The 18,747-nt window shown below is 39.4% G+C and overlaps 1 long non-coding RNA gene across 2 annotated transcripts in view; it reads left to right on the top strand.

Moving 5' to 3' along the window:
- LOC148373844 (uncharacterized) overlaps positions 1 to 18,747 on the top strand; it is an 80,257-nt gene that overhangs the window by 46,485 nt on the left and 15,025 nt on the right. The window contains exon 3 of one of the 2 annotated variants that reach the window (XR_015852822.1): positions 1,836 to 1,898. The exons of the other annotated variant lie outside the window; for it this stretch is intronic. This is a non-coding gene — a long non-coding RNA (uncharacterized LOC148373844). The remainder of the gene's footprint in view (positions 1 to 1,835; positions 1,899 to 18,747) is intronic. 2 annotated transcript variants of the gene reach the window in all.

Below are 18,747 nucleotides of genomic sequence, written 5' to 3'. Positions count from 1 at the left end.
CCCTACAACAAAATCGGGACCAGAGAAGTGTGATTGCCAACAGGCTAATGGGATTCTGAGATTCTTTACTGTGGGACAGTAACTGTGTTGTGTTTGTGCGTAATCTAAATGAAGGTTACCATATTCTCTGCACTATTAGGCGTGTGGAATTACAGTATGTATTCGTGTGGGGTATAAAGTTTTTCGATTGACCCATCATTGCACAAGCACTGGTATACCATAAAATCTTGTGTGGTATCGCACATGAATAAATACTGTATGCAGTTCCAATTTTATCCACATGTAAGGCGCATGCGATGATAAGGCGCAGTTCCAAATTTCTGGCAAGTTTGTGGTTTTTGGGTGGGCTTTAAAGTCAGGAAATTACCATAATCTCAACAAAAAGTCTTGCCCCTTCTGTCTGAGTCAGACCCGATGGTGTTTTATTGAGGCTTTGTGCTGCTGCTGTATGATGTGACATTAGTGAAATCCACCCTTGGCATATCTTTTATTTCTGTTTCTAACCTGTTATTTTCAGGCGCTGCTGCGCTAGGCTGTAAAGCGGTCAGTGATTTGGAAGCTTTCTTTGTGGGTTGAACCAATTTTTCCATCCAAGCCTCATTTTACATGCTCTAACACTTTTGGATCAAAATGAAGTTGTGAAGAAACCTTGTGAAAAACTTTCTTAAAAGTCAGAATGAAAGTGCATAGACTTATCATTTGTGTCATTGCCTTGCCATATGAGTCACATTCTAGACCAGTGGTTTTTGACAAAGATCGATCCCTAGGGGTTTGGTGATTGAATCTCTGGGGTTTAGTGGAGCCTCTGCCGCGGAGGATAAGATAATCTGACTCATTAAGGCTATATGAGAAAAAACAACAAAAAAAAAAAAAATTAAGCGATGACACGCCCTGCTTGGTCATCACTAACTGCAGATGATCACGTGACATTGCTAGGCCATTTAGTACGCGCTGAATTAATCACGCTCTGTTGCAATGCGTCATGTAAATGTTTGTCATACGTTGTGTAATTTCTCATACTATAACATTAACTTAATATAACATACTATGTTGGGTAAAAAAAGAAAGTGGTTGGACGTATATGTACAATATGGATTTTCATGTATTACACAACGGAATGGGAGTCAGCGCCCCTCATGCATTATTTGCAATTCAAAGTCGAGCAAATCCTAGGCTTGCATGGGCAAAACTCAAAGAACACTTTGATAAGCTGCATGGAGACTGGGAATATTAAAAAACAAGGCATGTGGAATTCAAGGTGAAGAAGCTAAATTTGATGAATGGTTGAGAATCACAGCCTTTTGATGATACGACATCACATTATTTGGGGGCAAATTCCGAACTTGGCAACATAAGGTGTTTCACGAAATTTGATATCCTTTGAGATGTAAATATAGAAGGTACAGAAAGTACATGATTAAAGCAAATGAAATAAGAACGTATTAATGTTGAAGATCATCAGCAACCCTGCTGAAGGCGGCAAAAATAAATGAGTGTCTGTAGTTTGAATTCTTCCTTGTAATTTGTAGCACTCGTTTTTGGTTGCACCACACAATGCAGCCATTTCTACCGCTCAAATATTATACAGCGTCCCTTTTTAAGACAATCAACATTCATTCCTCTACTGTATTGTGTGCATTTGCTGTCTTATTATTTTGGGGGTTTTGTGGTGTCTTTATTATTTTTGTTTTCATTTGGTAACCAGTGTGTATGAATTATTCAAGTAAACCACTTTACACCTTTAAGATGACCTGAGGGTCTCAAAACACGATCCTTCCCTTACTGTTGCTTTAATTTGGAGTCAGTGTGTGATGCAATGTCTTTTTTAATTCCAGAGTGAAGGGATCCAAATTCTGGGAACACATTGTCAACTTTCAATGGCTCACACAGATTCCATGGTAAGTACGTTTCCTTAGCCACTGCTCAACACATTTACAGTCTTGTACTCCTATAAAACTTGTCTTGAAAAAGTTAGCTATCATCATTAGGCGGCATGTCTTTATTGCCTCCTAATGGGGATTTTTTTTTAACTCCAATTTATTGGTAACACCTATAGATAATTGCCATAGATCAGGGCAAACTGGCCCGTATGTGGCCTGGCTGGCTTTTAATCTGGTGCGGCTCCACTCCAATAAAACTATAATATAGAAATAATAAAGAATTACTACTAAAGAAATACTACTATAGACATACTACTACAGAAATATTAAAAAATAGTAATACAGAAATTATACAAAACATTACGACAGAAATTATACGGAAATGCAATACAAAAAAAACCTATAGTGATCCTACAAAAATACATCTAAAGTAATACTACCTAAACTGAATATCAAATTGAGTTTAAAACTGGGAGCCAATTTATCATTTTGCTTGTGTTTTAAAACTGATTTGTTGAATCTAATCTTATTAAAAACAAATATAAAAAGAAATACAACATGTAAATGTCTGCATGTACATTTATTCATAAACAAGAAAAATTGGATAGGTGTCCAGGACCGGGCCCTTGGCCAAGTTATTTTTTTTAAACCAATGCTTCCCTCGACTTTAAAAGGTGGCCCACCCTTACCATAAATATTTGCTTTAAAGTGATGCAATGTCATATAAACACTCTAATTACAACAAACATAAGCCACATACAATAATAAAATATACCAATGTATAACGTGGTAGTGCATAGTGGGATTGCCCACTATTCCACGTCAGTGGTTCTCCACTTTTCTGATTTAAGGATCCACCATTCCGCCCTAATGACAAGCTGCGACCTAATTTAAAAAAACAATTTCACTTTCCAAATGTTTGTCAACTGAAAGGATCGTGCACTTTAAATCAGATGGAACATATTCACTTTTGAAAAAAATGACAAGCAAAACCAAAACGACTTAAATAACTGTATACAGACGCTGCCCTACTTATGAATGAGATAGGTCCCGGACGATCGTTCATAAGTTGAATTTGTTCGTAAGTTGCTTCAGTGCTATATTTTTTATGTTTATGGTTTGTATAAGTATGTTTAAGGATTGTATAAAAAACCTGTATTGTTTTGTACTAAAAAATACTGGAGTGGAAGAAGAGCTCGAGCAGGGCATTATCGCCATCTACCTTTAAGGAGTGTAATTGATCCTCCATTTTTTCTTCTACTTAGCGTTATTTTTCCAGGGCAAAGGCCTCAGACCCACTGAAAACCATTTGAGAAACACTATTCTACGTCACCCCATTCAGTATGTTCCTATCAGCATGTCACACAGGGGTGATACTCCCTCCTGGCCCCTTTTGCTGGCCCCATTGACTTGACAGAACTCTGTGTTTGCCCAATCATTTGGGAACCGGATACAAGAAGGAATTGTTAACTGCGGCAGGTCAGCCTGCGCCCCTTCTCCATCATCCCCCTACCCACTTCCCCCATTCCGAAACTCTGTTGACTCATCTCCATGGCAAAGGGGCTGGAATTTGTTTTCTTTGAGCAGCCAATCAATGGGCATTTGAGGGTTGTCACATGATCAGGAAGTGTCCCGTGTGTTTGGCTGTGTCGGGAAACCGTGAGTTTAATGTCTGATGTGCTCATCAATGATTCTCTCGCGCAGTTGGTTCCGTATGTTTTTTTTTCACGTGGCACAACACAGACACACACTAAAAAAGTATTGACCACCAATTAACAAAAGGAAACGACGGAATATTCGCACAAAAAAGTGCTGCGCAATATAATTATTTAATAAATAAGGAAATACATATTCACAATCAAATGAGAAAACTTAACTTTATCCCTTCAAATGGTAAAAAAATAAATACAATAAATGACAATTCAGACCTGCAAATATATCACAAAGTGACTCTTATGATACTGTGGTCGACAACCACCGGGCGGTGGACCAGTACCAGGCCGCGGGTCATTTGATACCAGGCCACACAGAAATAAAAATTTTTAAAGCCTTATTTTTTTATGTATACCATATTGATTTATGTACTGTATCAATGCTTTTTCCCCAAATAAATTCAGTTTGGGTGCGCGTTACATAGAGGTTTTACGGTAGTATATCGCCCTAATTAAGCAATGATTGATCAGTCGACAAATATCACTGAAATCATTTGCTCAACATTGGCTGTAAGGGAAGTCGAACACGAATCCTTAATGTTAGGCCACTACGAATGTGGATGACAAAGGAAAGGGCAATACATTTGATATCATCATCCCACTACATACCTGTCAACCTGTACGGTTTTGCCGTACAAAGTACGTTTTTTATGCATTTTAAGATGAGTACGACGTACAAGGAAATCTACGGAAAAACGCAAATTTGTCAATGACGGGTACCATCGGGTATACACTGACTATCACGAATTGGCAAATCAATCAAGTCAAAGGAGTTCGCCGCGGAAGCCTCTATCTGGGTATCATTTTTTTCGTTGCAAACGAAGTGAGCGGTTTGATGCTACTGTTCGCATGTGTCTGCCGCCGGGGGGATATCCCATCATGCATCATTCCGAAAAAAATAAATGTGTTGTACGATTATTTTGGATTTTGTACGGGGAAATACGACAATGGAAGTTGACAGGTATGCCACTATAATTACTCACTGTGCCACGTTGTACAATGTTTCAATGGAGCATCATGAGAAATAGCTCAGCCAAGATAAGATGTGGGTAAAAATAGTGTGATAAGGAGATTCAAGTCAAGTCATTTTTATTTGTATAGCCCTTAATCACAAATAGTCTCAAAGGGCTGCAGAGGTTATTGCACAGACTATTATTTCAGACTGTTATTTCCTGATCTGGAAACAACATGAGGGCAAGGAAAAACTCAAAAACCTCAACATAAGGAAAATGAAGAAACCTTGAGAAGGGACCGCACATGTGGTATCCCCCTTTCAGGATTACCAGGCAAAGGATGTTGCAATCACAAATAATACAGAGATATTGTCCACGAAAAGTATAGGTATTCATATGCTATAGAGTAGAAGTGTGTTTTAAGCTTAGATTTAAACATTTCCACTGAAGTTGCAGATCGGATCTCAGGGGAAGAGCATTCCACTGCACCGGTGCCCGGATGGAGAACGCTCTCGAACCTGCGGAACACTTCTTGGCTCTTGGGATCACCAGTAGACCGCAGTGTTCATTTTACATCTGAAAAGTGATGGTTCCGGGGACTCGCATGCTCAAAAATCTATGGGTCCCAACAGAGATCTATGGGTCCCCAGAATTTAGTGTTATCGAGGTTGAAATTGTAAATCGGCGACAGAAATATGAATAAATCTATAAATCTATATATTCATTCAGTTTTAATAATCACACTTAATTGGTAATACAAAGCAGTTATCACTTCAGATTTTTCAGTTCACAAAAATACTGTACATTATACAAAATAATATTGCTGAAATATTAGTCTATATATTCATGCAGTTTTAATCACTTCAGATTTTTCAGTTCATATATTCTTCGTGGTTTGCTGTCCCGCCACAATTGTAATGCCTTCTGAAGGTACAATTGCAGCAACGGAATTTCCATAGCTAATTTTATGGTTTTCAGTGTTATTGCGCCGATCCAATGTGCTTCTGAAAGTTCGTATTGCGAAATGTTTTTTGTCACGCTGGGTGCACGCATCACAGAACATGTAGCCTCCATTATCATCCTCCTCATAGCGTAACTAGGAATATAATTGAGTCCAGCTTGGCAGAAGTATTCTTTTGTTTATTTTTTGTCGAATCGTTCGCTTCAAAACACGTGTTTTTCTTGCCTTCGCAGTCTTCTGAGGAATTTCTCCGCCGTTTATTCGTGCCGGAATTATTGCCGTTGTTACCACTTTCTGTATTATGTTTCGACTTATTACCGACACTGAAGAAATTACCAATTTTTTGTTGATTTGCACCTAATACCAACTGTTTTTACTGAGGCATACTTCTCTTTCACTCGACAACCACCAAAACAATGACGTCATCCGGAAGCAGCGAGATCTTGTTTGCCGAGATCTCGTTTGCCGAGATTGGCGTGAGACCAAAACAACAATAGCGGATTTGCCTGACGAAAAGTTTGGAGTGCGGTAAATCTTTGTTTAAAAAAAAAGTAATCGGGCAATAATGACAATTTGGTGTCAAAAAAGTTGCGTCCCGGGGACGCACGTTGATTTGACACAATGTGTCCCCAGCAAAAATGATGCGTCTAGGACGCAGGGACGCGGGCAAACGAGAACACTGAGACCGGAGCTTTCAGAACGAAGGCTTCGGACTGGAACATAGGGGGAAAGCTGATCTGAAAGATATGAGAGAGCAAGTCCATGTATGATTTTATATAATACTAAGAGAACCTTGAAATCACATCTTAGGCTAACAGGTAGCCTCTGCAGGTTAGCCAAAATCGGCGTGATGTGATCAGACTTTTTTGTCCTAGTTAAAAGCCTCACTGCAGCATTTTGTACCAGCTGAAGACTCTTAAATCTGGACTTCGGGAGACCGAAGAGTAGTGCATTACAGTAATCGAGACGGGAGGTAACAAACGCGTGATTTATAATCCCCGCATCTGACTGAGACAGCATAGGACGAATTTTAGCAATGTTGCAAAGATGGAAGAAAGCGGTTCTAGTAATTTTCTTCACATGTGTTTGAAAGGACAGATGAAATATAGTACCTATGTCATTTAGATCCCCAGTGATTTAGTGTTTACACACACAGTACATTTGGGCTTAGTATTATTATTATTCAAGGTATTTTTATTATTACAAAGGTGATTAATGGGCCATTCTGCATGAAAGGTTTTCGACCACTGAGAGGGCTGCATCCTAACTATCTGACTAGTAGAATTGTGGATCTCACTATTTTTTACACTGTAATAGAGGATTATGGGAAAGAGTTCAGCCCCCAAAAAGGTTGTACTTTGTGGTACCGTGAGTAAAAATAGTGTGATGATGAAATAAAATCGTCTGCCTTTTTTCTATGTCACCCAGATTCCTAGTGGTCCATTGATTACACCGTAGAATCGGGCTTATTATTATTGTTATTACTATTATTACCTTTATGATTATTGTTATAATTACTAATTTTATTATTGAGCCTGGTCCCGAGACATTAAACTGGTTGAAAGTACAACCAACGGTTGCTGACCATGGCTATAAAACAAAGAACCTCTTGATATGGTAAAACATATTTATAGTGCATACATCTAAATTGATATAAATTAGGCGTATTTTCAAGGTAATCATCTAAAACAGGGATCGGGAACCTTTTTGACTCATAAAGAGCCATAAAAGCAAAAAATATTAATTTTATTTTGGGAAAGAGCCACACCATATATTATGAGACAAATTTACTAAATTGCTAAACCCGCGCCCCAGACAAAAGCATAGTCTTCAGCACATTTATTTTTGATGATTTGATAAAAATTATGAAAAGAGAATAATGCCAGAGCCCCTGTCCCAAAATCAACAAACATACCACTTTAAACTTGTCTCTTTCTTGCAATTACTCAAGATCGGTTAAACTCCTTTTTACCCTTTTTTTTCATACATATTGGTTTCAAAACCAGATGCAAGCAGTTATTGTGTAAAAACGTCACAACATTCTTCAAATAGGGAGCCTGATGAGCTCACTTTTGGCGCAGACTGCGTGGGGCGAGAGATGGGAGGGAGTGCTTGCACATTTTGCATAGCTCCACCCATCCCTCCCACTCACCCAATTAAATGACTAAGTTCTCTTCCGGTGTTTTGGCGTATTTACAGTTCTGTGGATTCATCATAAGGTATCTGAACACTGAACACAGATTATATAGTGAACTTTTATATAAAGGATTCTTTAGCGTTGTACAGCCAAAACGAGTTTTTTTTCCCCCCTTTTTTTGTGTGACACCTTGACTGTAAATTGTAGTGAAAACGTGCCCTATATATACTGCGAAGAAATCATATATTAATTAGCTTTGGTTTGGCCTTACGTGGACCTGAATTGAATAGACATTTCAAATTTTGAACAAGATGGAGAAATTTTCCATGCAATCAAATTTGTCTCTGAGCCACAGACACTCATAGAAAGAGCCATATATGGCTCGCGAGCCATAGGTTCCCGACCCCTGATCTAAAACATTCCTTAAACAAAAACATTTCCGGGTGGTAAAATAGCTTTTCAATGTTGTGAATATATTTTGGTGTAATTATGTCTCAGTATCTTAGACTTTGTTAGCTACATTGCTTGAAAATTGGCTCATCTGAACCATAAAAACAGGAAAAAATGTCTTTGTCTACTCAATGCCACAGTGGTACCGATAAATGGGCCCTTCTACAATTCTGCTACTCCATCCTGAGGCATTTCTCTGTAACATTAGATATTTTGAATTACTTTAGAGGCGACCTAAGCTTCCTCTCAACCTTCCAAACAATATGTGTTAGTTTGTATTCCCATCATTGTCTGCATGTATCGACATGCAAGTGTACGAATGTGTTGTTTGCGCTTTTGGCCTTCACACACGTTGTTAGCTCAGGGCAGGTGAGTGTTTGCCTACTTGTCTCACTTTATGAGGTCAGTGTATGCTTAAGGAATGCAGCACGTCCGATTTGTCACCACTTATTGTTAAGGTCATTTTGCTGGTACATTGGGTTTTTCTGTCGCCTCGTATGTGACACATACTGGATGTCCTTTTTCCCGTTGTTTGGTCTTTTCACTCTTAATGGATCAAAATAAAAAAACGATTGAGCGCGTAAAATGCAAGTCGGACCAGTCCGGGCCTGCAAGTGAATCACTACACATTGTAATCGTGTTGAATCAGTGTTGATGAGATCCAGGGTTGCTTCCGCAGCCCCTTCTTGACTACATAGATTGTACTTTCACCAAACACAGACAATCAGATATGTTTGTAATGCGGAAGTTGCTGTGAGGTAATTCCTTTGGCTTGAGCAAAACATATCTACTATTTATGTGTGAACCGCCCAACTCAGAAAAACAACATGTACGAGAGCACGAATGTTCTATTGCTAGTACGATTACTTTCAGGTTCTGATAGCACATGTGGGGTGGACTTCATTGAGCTTTCTGTAAGCATTTGAGTTCACACTTTTTATATTGTTCCGTAGACATAGTTGTCTTAAAATGTTGTTTACATTAAGGAAAATTGTCATAACTTATACTAGCATATTTGTCCACCTTTTTGGGGGACAATGAAATCGTTATGAAATATAATCTTAACGTGTTATTTTCGCATGTCCTGAACTGCTTATTTCTTCTAAATCCAGAGTCGCCGCTCTCAATCAGTGTTTTGATCGTTCCGTTTATGCAGAGAATTGACGCAGGTAGAGACTGAAATAATATTAATATATTTGGCCAGATGTGCATGTAAAGGGACAGTGTGTAATATTTAGTGACCCCTAGTGGTACAAAAATGTTCATTCAGTAAAGAACGAAAATACTTTTGAACTCTAGGCAAAAATACATAAACCTTATACCAATGTTAATTTTCTATAAAAATCACAGGTCGAGAATTTCTTGTACAGTGCTTATCTAGAAGTCTTCGCCATGTTTGTCTAGCGTCTCTTATTATTTCTGAAAAATAATGAATGGATAAATAAATTATTTCTGAGTAGAATGTGACCCATTAAGAAAGAATGTAAAGTTGATCTAAGGTCTTTTGACTTTTTTCTAGATCACAATCTCATTCAAGTCTTTAACGATCTAATGTCATCACATTTTGTTTATTTTTTAAATAGTATTTTTCTGAGTGAAGCATCATCTCCATTTGTGTATATGGGCATGTTTATAATGCTTCATTTCGTGTGCAGTGTTAATATTGACAACAAAATGTGACTTTTGGGACCCTTATTGTGAACCTAGCCTTAGTCTCCTCCTTATTTGGTGTTATTGATAGTAATGCCTCATTCTTGCATTGGGATTTAGGTTACCGCAATATGCACTAAAATATGGAGGGCTTTTTGCACTGTGCCACCATCTGGGTGGTCCTCACGGCTCGCTTGTCCGTAATCCTCCTGTCCCATAAATCAGTGTCCAGGCTCGGGACAGGAGCTGATGCTGTGTGACCAGTGGAGCGAGGCGGGTGGGGTGCTTGGGTAGGGGCTCGAGGCACTAAGCCGAAGCTTCAGTCGCTCAAAGGGTCCGGCCACACGTCAGCTCTCCACACCGTCTTTAAAACAACTCATCATGCATGGTTGCCTTTTGGGAAATGTTCCCGGCTAACCGTCATTAACTGTGTCTGTTGGTGTTCTTGCACTACAACATCTTAAAGGCCTCTCTGTGTGTTTAATCCTGCCACTTTCGATCAAAGCTTCGGCATTCAAACCATGCCCTCGTTAGATTTTGTACGCGGATTTTTGAATCTTTTCGGGTGCATTTCATTAGACAGTCAACCTTTTTTATATCAGATGAAACGCATGTTCTTATTTTTTCCACCTTAGCTGGTATTACAAATACGCAAGATTTTCTGATTGTATTTAGGAGCCCAAATCGGGTGCATCGTTTGAGGTCGAAATAATACATTTGCTTTATTAGTGTATGTGCTAACAATGTCCAACTTGGATCAAAGAGCCTTAATTATTTTTTTACATGGCGCCTATCTGCCTTTTCCTTCTTTTAGCATTGTTTTTCGGGACATGCAACACATTAAGAAGCAAGGGGGTAAGGGTGTGTTTCAATGCCCGTCCCACTATTTCAAATACAGTCTAAATGCCAACATAACCCCCCAAAAAGTTAAAAAGAAATTGAGTTTATACAAGCGCGTCTAAGAAAAGTGCGCACTTGCATGCGCTACATATGGAGCTTGACAGAGAATGTAATGATGACTTAAGGTGAGTAGAAGGTCCAAATTATTTATAGCACCTTGAATTTGATCCCAATAGTCATGTGTGCTTTTTCTAGCATTCACTGTAATAATTATTTTGGAGGCGGTACAATTTGCTTACCAATTCATTAAAGTCCATACAGGTTAAACCCCAAATAAAGGAGTTGATTTTATTTTTTACACTAAAAAAATTTGATTCCAAGAGGGCTTTTGCGGCATCTGGTACCAGAACCCCCAAAAAAAGGGTTTTCTGACTAGAGCCAAAGTGGCCTTAGATGAAAGCCATGCACATGCTACCCATCTCTCAGGAAAAGGTAGAAGGATGCTGTCTGGCTGCTCTACAACCTCTCCACTGAGCTTTTATCTTAGGGGGGAAATTGCCTGCAGTTGTGTCCAGAGTGCAGTTGTGACATTCATGACAATAATACTGCTTGGAATAAAAACAGTCAATTGGAGCGTGATAGAGTAAGAGAAAGCATAAAAAAGTGTGATATGATATAAAAGAAGGTAAGATGAAAGGCTGTGAGCTACACTCTTGCTGGTACTGATGGAACATTTATTGACCTGCTCATTTCTAGTGAGATCCAACGCCAGTTTGCAGCCCTCGGATGCCATTGAGACGAAACACAATTTGTTCTTTTGTTTGCCAGGATCACAGGCTTATATTTATTGTATTGTTTTTTCCCCCCGACACATCCGTTTTCATTTTCTCCATTCCCCCTCATCACCCGTGCTGAGTGCAATTTAGTTTGATGAGCAGGTGGTCTTTCTAGAGCTTCTTGGCGTGTGGGGCTTTCAAGCAAAGTCAGTCATGTAGGCCGGGATTAGGGTGGGGGTTGAAGAGGGGACGAAGGAGAAAGGTCCAGAATGTGTTGGTACTGGTGACGGCGATCTCGGAACTCCGCTGTGAGAATGAACCATGCAGAGTGCACATTGTAAGAGTTATTTTGTGGCTAAGTCTGACTCCAGATGGCTTTTGTGCGGCCAAAGTCCTTCAGGCTTGGTGGAACTCTGCGCAGCGGGCAAAGAATTGGCCAGACAGCCGTAGAAGGCAACACGTCGTCTCAGCTTTTATTACCAAGTTGAATTCAAACACTGGAGCGGAACAAAATAGCTAAATGAGAATGCGACGCGCAACACAAGACACATATTGTCATGTCAGTGCCTTTAGAAATGAAACTTAGGCATATTGGAATGTAATTTTGACTTTTAAACAAGGATTGACCGTCCTTTGGAGTTTATTTCATACTATACTCTTAATTCTAAATACATGACTAGTGTATTGGAGAAAATGTCAGGGAAGTGCAAATTGTTGTGAGTCATTTAGTACCCAGTCCGACCAAATGCTAGTGGGACAGTCTCAAGTTCAAACATGACCCAAACGAGAAATGGACGGATTGGTCAAAGTTACATTTTCAAACCACTTGAAGATCTATCCATTAATTCTATTCATGATTTGATCCCCTGTTCGCATATTTGGACATAGGGGCAACTTGCAACTCTGTATCCTTTTTCCATCGTCTGAAAAACTGTCTTGCTACTTCCAGGTTGCCTTTTTCAGTAGCCTTTATCACTTTTAGCTTGAAGCCAGCAGTATAGGTAGAACAGACGTTTCCTTATTTCTCCAGGCTTGGTTTATTGCAAAAACAATTTTACAAAGTACTTTTTTATTTTTCAAATTCAGCACACTTTGACCGTAAATTCTGTGACTACATGCTCGCATTTACCCCATTGGTTTCCCGTTGGTTTGTTTTTCCTCTATAAGCCACACTCCTCTTCCTATGTTCCGCCTACGGTTTGCTACTGGTGATACATGACCAAATGTGCGCATATAAGCTGACCGCAAATTTCATTATTATTGTATATTATAGTTCTAAATGTGGCTTTTACGTTTCCCATTCTACAAGAATTAAATCAAACAAAGCTAAACACAAGCACGGACAGACATTATGTTATGGTAACTGATCTTTGCATTGGCCTCAGCTGCACAGTGTTCTAAATGGGCGATTTCTGATATGATTGAGTGACAATCGTTAAACAAAATTTACAGATTAATCTTTTACTGTGTCTCAAAACCACAAACAACTCAAATATGGACATGCACTAGTTCAGTTAAGAACACAACTTATACTTACTCCATCTTTAGCATTCCGCAAAGAGCTCCTTGGTGATTGTGCCACACAAACAATCATGTTTAGCCACTAATTCAGAAGTGTAAAACCCTCCTGTGTCAGAACTGTTGTTTTGTGATGTCGATACTATCTCACATGGTCCCACAGCCTGATCTGGTGGTTTTGTTTTGCCTCTTCAATTGCAGCATTGCAAGACTGGCTTGATCCTAAAAATGTCAATACAGAATTTGTGTGTGATTGATGTTTCCTTTTGTTGACATGCATACTTACTTCTACTGGTTTTGGTTTAGTTTCAGGAAGGAGTGAATAACTTTCCAATCTGCTGTTGAAAACACTGGTAAGCTTACTTAAACAATAATGGTTTTGTTGATGTACTGACTGGCCCTTGAGAGCTATTGGAACAAAAAAGAGTAGGCTTGATGAATTTTCAGGCTTTTGGACCTTGTCCCCAGAGTGCTTCCCAAGTGGTTGTGTCTACTCGAACCGATAAACAGTTTGGGATTGAATCCAGACCCTGTTAGGGTTTTTTGGAGGCCTGGGGCGCATAACCACACATACTGGAAATGTTAGTCATTTGTTTATCGAAGGTAATATTTGCCTATTTGTAAACGTTTACTGGATTAGCCTCCATGTGTTCCTCATTCCACCTTACTTCCACCCTTTGCGGGACCTGACATCGTTTTATTTGTGCCTCTACTTTTGAAAAGCATTTACCTTAGAGCCGTCTAAAAATTTCAAAGAACAGCTTACCTTTAGAATTATTTGTGGCTGCTAGAAATCGGAACAAACAACAAGCATGTCACCATAATTAGCTAGCATGGAGGTCTGCATCCTGTCTTTACCCTTAAATCCTAATAATGAGCTCGTCAAATTTAGATTGACACAGCCCTAAAATAGCTCCAGCAGCACCGAATTTCCCCAAACCCCCTTCTTTTTGCTTTTTACACAGCAGAGACAGCATTTTCTTTGGTCTTTCTAGCTGAATTGGTCACAGCTGAGTGTCATGGGGTGTTGCTTAATTGGCAGTTGTGGTAAATGCAGATATGCTTCACTATGCGTATCTTCCTCAATGGGCCGTTGCACTATTTGACTTTTTTCAAATTATCCTTTAATTGGCTACAGTCACAGTCTCTTGCCTTAAAACCTATCCTCTGTGCTTACCTGCATGTGGCCTATTGGACTTTGAGGTCTTGTGGGGCGTGGGTGATGGGTTGGGTGAAAAGCTTATATTTTGCCAGATGTGTTGTTTGTGTGTCATTTTTTTCACAAGGCTGACTCCACGTATTTAAATAGCAATATACTATTTCATAAGTTTTATATACTTTATTGCCATATGAATTTTTAATGTGTTGTTGAGAAGTTGTCTATCATGAGGTAAATTTTCTTGTTAGGCATATAACCTTACTTAATACTAGTTTTAGTTTAATGACTTGTCTCAATAACTAGTGTGTTTGACTTCTTGACTGATACTTAAACTCGAGCACACCAGAGAGCTGCGGAGATTAACTTCATGCTGCTTCATGCCTGTTTATGGCTTAAAAAATGGTCTCATTCTATTTGATTAGGTTTTAACTTTCTATTTCAAATACGATTTACGTACGTTATATATAAATAGATATAAATAGACACAAGAAAACACGAGCAGCACGGCGGCGCAGTGGTTAGCGCTTGTGCGGCACAGTTCATGTCATGGGAACCTGTCGTGGGTTCAAATCCAGCTCCAGACTTCCTGTGCGGAGTTTGTATGTTCTCCCCGTGCTTGCGTGGGTTTCCTCCGGGCACTCCGGTTTCCTCCCACGTTCCAAAAACATGCATTTCAGGTGAATTGGCCGGTCCAAATTGTCCCTAGGTGTGAATGAGCGAATGAGTTGTCTGTCCTTGTGTGCCCTGCGATTGGCTGGCAACCAGTTCAGGCTGGCAACCAGTTCAGGGTGTCCCCTGCCCACTGCCCGGAGATGGCTGGGATGGGCTCCAGCCCCCCCGCGACCCTAATGAGGATAAGCTGATGGTACGGCTGATGAGAGATGAGAGATGAAGAAAACACGAGAAAAAAATACCTCGAAGGAGCAGCCAAGTGCTCCTAGACCAAGTCCATATACCGTAAATTCCGGACTATACAGCGCACCTGATTATAAGCCGCACCCACCACATTTTAAGAGGAAAACCGATTTTGTACATACACAAAGCCGCACCTGTACATAAGCCGCATGTGCCCACGTTAAAACATTAAAAAATGTAACACAAACACAAAATTAATCCAAACCTGACTTCAAGTCCCGCGATTGAAACTAAATGTCCTTCATTGAAGTACTCAGTCCAAAAATCACAGCCGGAAAAATGAACGGAAAATGATACCGGTACTTAAGATTTGATGCAGACCTGCAGAGTCCGGGTACCCGTTGAAAGTAATCCAAGGAAAAAAAGTGTATATTTCCATAGGTAAGGGTGGGAAAAATATACTGTATATTCACTATTGTCCGCCACGACAACAAACTGGTCTCACCTTTACCCCACTTCCCATCAGCCCGCGTTTGCTCCGCCCCTCTTTTTCAATTTGCCCGTGCAGAATAAGTGTCTCAAATAAATACAAATAAATACATTACAAAAATATACAGTTGCAAATACATATTATACATGGGTTACACATATTTACAAAGAAAGACGGTACACCGAGAGAGTTTTCAAAGCTTTAATAATAATAATAATAATATAACTTTCATCCCAAACGGTGCCCGTTAATGGTAGCAACACGCTAGCAACACGCTAGCAACACGCTCGCGACACAGTAAACAGGTCTGGTAAAAAAAAAAAAAACATACCGTACTTGTAAAAATCACGGTAAACCGTCCTCATCTTCCTCCTTAGAACTGAAGCCATCAAAGTCGTCTTCCTCAGTGTCGGAAAGAAACAGTGTCATACAGACTTGCGCTGTCACTGTCGCTGGAACTTTCATCCACTCCTGATTCTGTGCCCTCCTCTCCGTTACACAGCAGACCGGCTTTTCGGAACCCGTTGATGATGGTGGATTTTTTGATGCTGCCCCACGCTGTCAGGATCCACTGGCAGACTTGCGGAAAAGTTGCCTTTCGCATGCGGCCAGTTTTAGTGAAGTTGCAGTCTTCCTCCGCGCATATATTCCACCGGTCTAAATTTTACTTTTTGTACTCGAGCACCGCTGGTGGCCGTTAGAAAAATTACATAAATCGGCCGCATCACTGAATAAGCCGCAGGGTTGAAAGTTTGGGGGAAAAGTAGCAGCTTATAGTCCGGAATTTGCGGTACATCTGCTTACATCGGACAGCATGTTCTTAAATGTGATTTGCAGAAAATGATCTCTTTTTCTAGGATAGCTTGTGGAAAATAATAATTTTGTTTGCTTTCAACACCTTTTCATAATTTTTGAGTGGATGAATGAGTTACAGTTGCCAGTGTATCCTCAGCCCCCATCTTTAAAATGGCTCGTGAGTCTGTCAGAAAGGTTTTCCCCTTGCTGCATCCACTTCCAAGTGGGCTTCATCAGCTGTCCTGAGCAGTACTGTGATCCCACCATGGGGTGTATATGACTGTGGCTGTGGATCACACTACACTTTAATCCCCCTCCTTTCCTTTTAACCACAATGGGAAACATGTGCTTACGCTGTGTAGGGTACCGGCCCACCATGGGAGAAAGGCTGTTTACCTAGACTCCAAAACTAACATTTCACAGCTCCCGTGGGCACCGCTGCTCGCTACCTTTCGACAGCTTTAAAGGGAAAGAAACAATGACAGACAATTCATCGGCTTCATTTTGTTGCAGACAAGATAATAACTCTGTGCTGTTGTTGCTCACTATAACTGTCTCTTCACGTGTCAGCATGGAAAATTTGCCACTAGACTTTTTTTTTTTTCACTCACATCTGGGGTTGGTATTGAAATTTGTTCTTGCTGTAATTTGTTATCGTCTTATATTCACATTCTAAAGTGAAATTTGGACCTGATTAGATACCAATAATTGCACGTATCTGCTTCTTGGTTAGCGAATTACTCAGAAAACTGCACATTCAAACCACCAGAGCCTTTCTTGAGCAATTTGTCCGGATGTGCATGTTTGACGCAGAGATTACATGTCCTTAAATTCTGCATTTTCTGTGTTGTAAGGGGACGACATAACACAGAGCCATGTAGACAAATGCCTCGCCTGAGGGCAGGAAATGCACTCCAGATGAAGATTCTACACCGATTTTGTCTGAACCTTGTTCGGTGTTGAAGTCAGTATGTTAACCTTTTATCTAACTGAAAAACATATTTGGAATCTGAAATAAGGGGGATGAGACTAGCCTTGTAAACAATGATCTTAATTGAAACTATTGTAACGTTTAAAAAATGTATTTGTTGTCCACTTATTGTTCCTTGTGGTTACTTGGTTATGTTTCCACAATGCACAAGAGGTGAGCTTACTTTTCGCAAATCGCTTACTCAGTGTGCAGAACGGTTGATTATGTACGTAGTTGACGTTCGACATTGCTTTTTAGCTCTACATCTTTAATGGCATTTAACTTGTCCACTGTAATTGATGCCTCTTTTCTTACATTACAAGACTTCTTATTAGGAATCGACCAGTATGCGTTTTTCAGGGCCGATATGACACAGATCCTTAGTATTGAGATGAGGCCGATATCTGATATTTGGAGCCGATATTCACTTGCTTTAAACGGTTCTAAATTAGGGTAAGGAATGTTTAATAATGCAAAAAGAAACAAATATTTGTTATAAACGTAAATGAGGTTTTTATTACAGTTGCTGCAATTGAATGAGTCACAACACAACACGTGGTAAAATTCTCTGCTGGCTTTGATCTCGTTGACAGCTTGTTGTAGACTGCCCAAAACATATCAAAGAGCTTTCTTTTCGGTTTACATAAAATACATTTTAGAATATCAACCATCACAATACATGTTTACATCCATTTTAACAAGATACTTTTAACAAGAGATCGTATAGTGGCTTTTTAACGTTTACAAGGAATTCAACATATTTTTCTTTAGTCTGAATTTTAACCAACATCATCCTTTTTATATATATGAGAAAATAGAAATAATAACAATAATGAGTATAATAACAGGTACAATTTACCTGCTAATGAATGAGTCACAACACAACACATGGTAAGCTTCTCTGCTGGCTTTGATCTCTATAAGGGGAATTAGCATTTTAGCACAACATGCAAACAAACATAAAAGGCGACAGAAACAAAACGAAAATAAATCCAAACAGCTTGACAACATCAATCACATTACTGTGCATGTTGAGAGATTTGTCAGCTGTGGTTTTAATGTTTAAAATTAACTTTTTGCGGAGCACCAAAAGATCGTGTCTTACCGTTGGCAGCTCGCTGTAGACTGCCAAAAAAACCCACCTTCCTGTCGCAAAGTCTAAAGCCAAACCAAACCTTGCCACATACCAGCAGGTGGCACTGTTGGACTCATCATTGCAGGACACTTATACAGAAACGATACAACATATTTCAGCAGGAATTTCAATAAAATATTATTTTTATTATTATTATTATTATTACACCCGTTACATAAATTTAAATAAAACTTGATATTTCTCTGAAACCCTTTACATTAACTACATTAGAATTACAGCACAACTAACATAACTAGTCTTTCACTTAAACCAAAACCAGCAGTGCGGGAAATAAAATAAGGCTTAGCAGCAACTCGTAAATTGGTATATTAATAGCTACCTGTTTTTTTTTTTTTTTAGATAGATAGATAGATGGACTTTTTATTCATCCCCGTAGGGAAATTCACACTTCCAGCAGTATCTTTGTGTTGCAAAATAAAATAATAAAATAAAAAGAATACAGAAA

The sequence above is a fragment of the Urocampus carinirostris genome, chromosome 1, assembly GCF_059441175.1.
Source record: "Urocampus carinirostris isolate Australia breed hairy pipefish chromosome 1, RoL_Ucar_1.0, whole genome shotgun sequence".
NCBI lineage: Eukaryota > Metazoa > Chordata > Actinopteri > Syngnathiformes > Syngnathidae > Urocampus > Urocampus carinirostris.
This window is presented reverse-complemented; position numbering and strand designations above follow the sequence as displayed.